Source organism: Lathyrus oleraceus, chromosome 5 (assembly GCF_024323335.1).
Source record: "Lathyrus oleraceus cultivar Zhongwan6 chromosome 5, CAAS_Psat_ZW6_1.0, whole genome shotgun sequence".
In the NCBI taxonomy this organism is placed as follows: domain Eukaryota; kingdom Viridiplantae; phylum Streptophyta; class Magnoliopsida; order Fabales; family Fabaceae; genus Lathyrus; species Lathyrus oleraceus.
The window spans coordinates 234,457,764-234,463,447 of record NC_066583.1 but is presented as its reverse complement, the minus strand read 5'-3'; the positions used below and the strand labels follow the sequence as shown (position 1 = coordinate 234,463,447).

Sequence of the window (5,684 nt, the reverse complement as noted above, 5' to 3'; positions counted from 1 at the left end):
GATCCTATTGTTGAGAGAAAACAAGAAGATTGATCTGATACCATCAGAGTAATTTCTATAAATATATATTTGAGAGAAAACAAGAAGATTGATCTCAAATTTCACCTTTTGAAAAGAAAAAAAACTGATGCAAGTTATCTATGTATACTGTATTTGAAAATTAACTACTGACATTTGTATGGTGGACGACACTATTTTGCTTGAAGTTATAATATATTTTCTTCTGTGCATAGGGAGATGTCATATGTGTATTAATAAACCAAAATATTATTTACTTTAACAATATGTATGGCACACATAAAACCAAAATATGCACATATAAATAAGCCATACAGATAGCATATATCTACTATGCATGATTGATCTATTGTTTGCACATGGCAATGAATGTTGTACACAGTGATTCTTATTCACTGTCGTTTCAAAATGAGTATTCAAAATCCCTTTTATAGAAATTTTCACATTTCAACATTTTTCTCTTTTTAGCATAATTCAGAAATTTCTGTCAAAATCTTATATGATTTTACATATTTACCCTCACCTCCTTTGTTTTAATTTTTCAGGACCCCACAAATATAAATCTTCCTCGTACCTGCACATGAAACATTGACTGTATTATTAACTCAAACTGACTTTTCTACCCTTTATTCATCTCTTATACCAGAAAAACAAATCATGGTACTTTTGTATTTTCGCAGCTAACCTTCAAAAATAGCTCTATCATAGCACTCTTTTATTCTTTCACTGCATTTTCAGTTTCTTCCCAAACAAGTTTTTCATCAAAGAAAAAAAAGTGTAGCTAGCTAGGGTTTGGAACTTGAAAGATGGGTCGTGGAAAAATAGAGATAAAGAGAATCGAGAATACTACAACAAGACAAGTTACATTTTCAAAAAGAAGAACAGGTTTACTCAAGAAAACTAACGAACTATCTGTGCTTTGTGATGCACAAATCGGCCTCATTATCTTCTCAAGCACTGGAAAACTTTTCCAGTATTGTTCTCAACCCTATAGGTATGCATTTTTTGGTTTATAGGAAGAAATGTTTCATGACATGGCAATGCTGAGGCAAGAAAGTCTTGGTATTGAATTTGGAATTCAACGATATCTTGGAGGTGACATGAACTGTTTAGAGTATGATGATTTGACTAAACCTGTGGAAGAATTAGAGATCTCTCTTGCTAAAATTCGAAACCGTCAGGTTAATTAGTTAACTAATCATGATTAATATATGATTATGTTATTTTGATATATTTAATTAATGACATGAGTTTGAATGCAGAATGAGCTTGTGCAGCAGCAAATGGAGAATCTGAGAAGGAAGGTCAAATGTTACTTAACATGGCTTAATATTTTATTATTAATATAGATATCATTTCTTGTTGTGATTAATTAATTTAGGAAAGAATATTGGAAGATGAAAACATCCATTTATCCAACTGGGTGAGAATGTTTGTTAGCACCTTTTTCGAATTTGGATTAAATATATATACAAATAAATTAAACCATATGATTCTAAATTGTTTATATGTTAATTTCAGGATCATAGGGCAATGATGGAAGAAAACAAAAGAGTGCAAGAACATGTGATGGACAAGTTTCTAGTTTTTGAGGACCAACCTGGACCTGGTAGTAGTTTCCTTCAACTTGCTGCACCTGTCCTTAGCCCTTATCTTCAGCTTGGTCAGCCAAATATTCAAGATTATTTAAAGGCTAGGGACCCTGATCAGCCATAGATATAATAAATCACCTATATTATGTTATATTATATTCATCTATAAGACAATATTTTATATATATATATATATATATATTATATATATATATATATATATATATATATATATATATATATATATATATATTTGGCATTACATTTAATGAAGTTATATTCTCAAATATATTAAAATACACTATGAACTTCCACCCACTATAAGAAAATTCGCTTATAGCAATCGAATCAATGATCGAAAATTTTGGGTTACTCCGGCCATCGAATTTTACATCATATTAATAAAAAATTTAAAAATCACACAATCGATTAATAAATAAAATTAGTAACCGAATTAACGACTGAAATTTTGTGATCGAAAGATTCAGTCTCAGAAAAAATTATATATACAAAATAAAGTTTTAAAAGAATTTAGTGACCGAATTTTCGGTCTGTTTTTCTTTATTAAATTGATCCTTTAAATTTTTTATTTTCTCTTTTAAATATTTTACCTTTCTAACTTTTATTTTTTATTCAAATTTCATATTTTATTATTTTAAAAAAATAAAACATATATTTATATCTAAAAAATAATAGCATAAATTTTTTATTTTTACTAAAAAATACTATTTAAATGACAATAATTATTAATAATATTTGAAATATCAAATATATATGGACGTTCATATATATTTATCAATTATGTCAATGTGCCTTAGCTGTAACGCATGCGCTTGAGTTAAAATGCAAAATAACAAACCCGAGTTTGATCCTCTTTTGCAACATAATTTGTTCCTCTGTAACATAATTTGTTGTATTTTACATTTTATAACAAACTAAAAACAGTCTCTATTTTCGTCACAAATCCAGTCACTGAATATGTTGCTAAAGATTAGTGGCTAGCATTTTATCAATCAAAAAGTTGACTAGAACTTTATCAATAAAAAAATGGAAGTCGCTTTATTGGTCGCTAAATGTTATAGTAATCAATTTTTAAACTTTTTCAGTCTCTAATTCGGTCACTAAACGCGAAATTTTTAATAGTGGTCTTATATTGATGTTTTCTCAATTCGAACTCTTATATACGATTGAATATGTTAAAATATACTATTGGAACCTTCATATTTTAGAAAATAGATTGAAAATTCTTTAAAATTATTGGGTCAAAATACGAAAGTTTTAACTCTATATCGAGCTTTGGTTCACCGAAAAACTACGTATCACCTTTAACTTTCAAGCCCAAACATCCTCTGTGCATCCTTCACATTACATGCCAAAGAAATAACAAGGCTAGCAAGAAGCTCCTCATTCCAAACAAACAAATTACACTTCCATTTGAAATCAATAACGGTTAGATATGATTCAGATTCATTTAAGTTGCATTTATGACTAATTTACATTTCATTTGTAAGATTCTGATTGTATAAATATTGAATGTTAGTTTCAGTTTAAAAGAGAAGTCTGAACTGTAACTGTTTTATCAATTTCTGTTAGAAAGTTTGTTACAGATTTCTCTCTCTCTCTCTCTTCCATCATCTTCTTCATTTTCAATCTTGTACACCAACAATTGGTATCTAGAGTTCCGATTCAAGCTCAGGAACAGAAAACACGAGTGTATGTGACGCGTGTGTGATTGATTTTATTTCTGAAATTCACAGTGAATTGAAGTTCGAAATCAAAACAGGACCATGTTTCTTGATTCTGAGGGATTCGGAAATACAAGTGTTAGTGAGTTTTTGAGTGAATCTGCACAAGAACGAAGATGAACGGTGGAAACGGTAGCTTGAACAAAGCTTCTAGTCTTTGATGGAAACAATTGGAATCAATGGATGATTCAAATGTGTGTGTTATTTTGCGCTCAAGATGTTCTTGATCTCGTCAATGATGGTTAATTAGTTGTTGAAGCAGACGCAACCGAAGCAAAAAGAAACACGCATAGAGGGATGAGGAAGAAGGATCAGAAAGCTTTGTTCTATATCCACCAGTGTGTGGATCTGAATGTGTTTGGGAAGATCATTGATTTAACAATAACGAAGGATGTTGAGACACACGGGTATGTTGTTATGGTGGTGATTCATCAATGAAGAATGTGAAGCTCCAGTCTCTATGTAATCAGTATGAGAATCTCAACGTGAAGAACAATGAGAAGGTACCTTATTACATCTCCAGAGTGATTCTGATCTTAAATGAGATGAAATCTTGTGGAGAGACTCTCTCTGAACAAGTAATCATTGAAAAGATACTGAGATCACTTACTCCTTAATTTGATTACGTTATTGTATAAATTGAACATTCTAAGGACCTCCGCACCATGAGAATTAAATAGTTGCAGAGCAGTCTAGAGGCACATGAGTTGTGTCTAACTGAGAAAAACTCTAAAAGAGAGGTAGAGCAGGCTCTAAATACATCTTCTAGTAAGAAAAATCAGAAGCAATTTTGGTTAGAGGCCAAGAAGAAACATGGTGATGGTTATTAGAAGTCATAGGCCTCCAACTCTGATGAGAAGAAACATCATAAGGTAAAGGAGAAATTTGACAAGAAGAAGTTTCAATGCTACTGTTGTAAGAAGTTTGATCATTTTGTTGCTGACTGTTGGTCAAGCAAGGAAATAAAATCAGAAGAAGCAAACATAGCCAGAGGAGAGTTTGATGATGAACATGTGATATTGATGGCTTCTGAATTTGATGGAGGATATATGGTAGACTGGTGGTATATGGACACTAGTTGCTCAAATCGCTCAACTGGAAACAAACAATGAATGATTAATTTTGACTCTAAAAAGAGGACAAGTATCAGACATGTTGATGATAAGTATCTGAATGCTGAAGGAATGGAAAATGTCAAGGTGGGAGTGAAGAATGGAAAAACTATTTTGATCAAGGATGTCTGATATGTTCCTAGCAAAGAGCGATCGGATGAGCATATGTCATCTAATTGAGAAAGGTTTCTTAGTTACTATGAAGAATAATCTCTTGAAGTTGTATGATTCTGATCAGAAGCTAATTATGTTGTTTGAATAGGGAAGCAACAGAACATTCAAGGTGAATGTGGAAACAACTGAAACTAAATGCCTTAGTGTAGAAGGTGTTAAAGGTGGAAGTGAGTTGTGGTACAAGAGATTGGGGGATCTTAACTTCAGAAGCTTAATGCATATGAGTTCTAAGAAGCCGGTACATGGCATTCCTAAGATTGTTAGGCCTGAGAAGTCATGTGAGATATGCCTGAAAGGAAAGCAACATAGATTTCCATTTTCATCAGAAGTGGCTCCAAGAGCAAAACATGTAAGCACAACATTTGGTTATGCATCTGACCTTAAGTCTTGATGATACTACATAAGTTTTTAAAGAACAATTTTCTACCCTAATGATTTTGTTAAGTGTGCAGCTACTGGAAACAAGTTCCGACTCTAAGAAAGTGACGTGTGACGTCATCAGAATGTGAACCTAGTGTACTCTATTTTTGAGAAGTAAAACGATGTGTGTTCTACAAAGATAATCAAGATCTAGATTACTCTGTTCAACGCTTCTGATTATATCTCATCCATAAAGCTTTGATTTATGACTCTGATAAGAGAAGCCTCTAAGTTATCAAGGTCTGAAGTCTTGTGCTCAACAACTATGATGAACTGTGTCCCCAGACTTTGGATTAAAACTCTGAAGACTAGGTGCTGAAGACTCTCTCATACAAACTTTAATTCTTCTATGCATGCTTCATGAACTCTCTTTCTGAAGCCTCTGAATATTAGAAGATAAGGTCAAAAAGAATTACGTGAGAAAATAGTACACAATACAAGATTAATATTATTTCCACTACACTGATTCTATGGGAAATGACTATATTATTGTACCATTGTGTCTCCCATTTTCACAAATTGTTATGCAAAGATACAACAACTTGTGGAAATCCATTTTTTCCCTCCAAAGGGATCTTTCTATTGCCTATATAAAAGAGCCTAGGAAGAATGGTACGGTAACA

The 5,684-nt window shown here is 32.0% G+C and overlaps 1 pseudogene; it reads left to right on the top strand.

The window, feature by feature from the left end:
- The first annotated feature begins 824 nt into the window (after positions 1-824).
- On the top strand, positions 825-1,734 carry LOC127087994 (MADS-box protein FBP24-like; annotated as a pseudogene).
- The last annotated feature ends 3,950 nt before the right edge of the window (positions 1,735-5,684 follow it).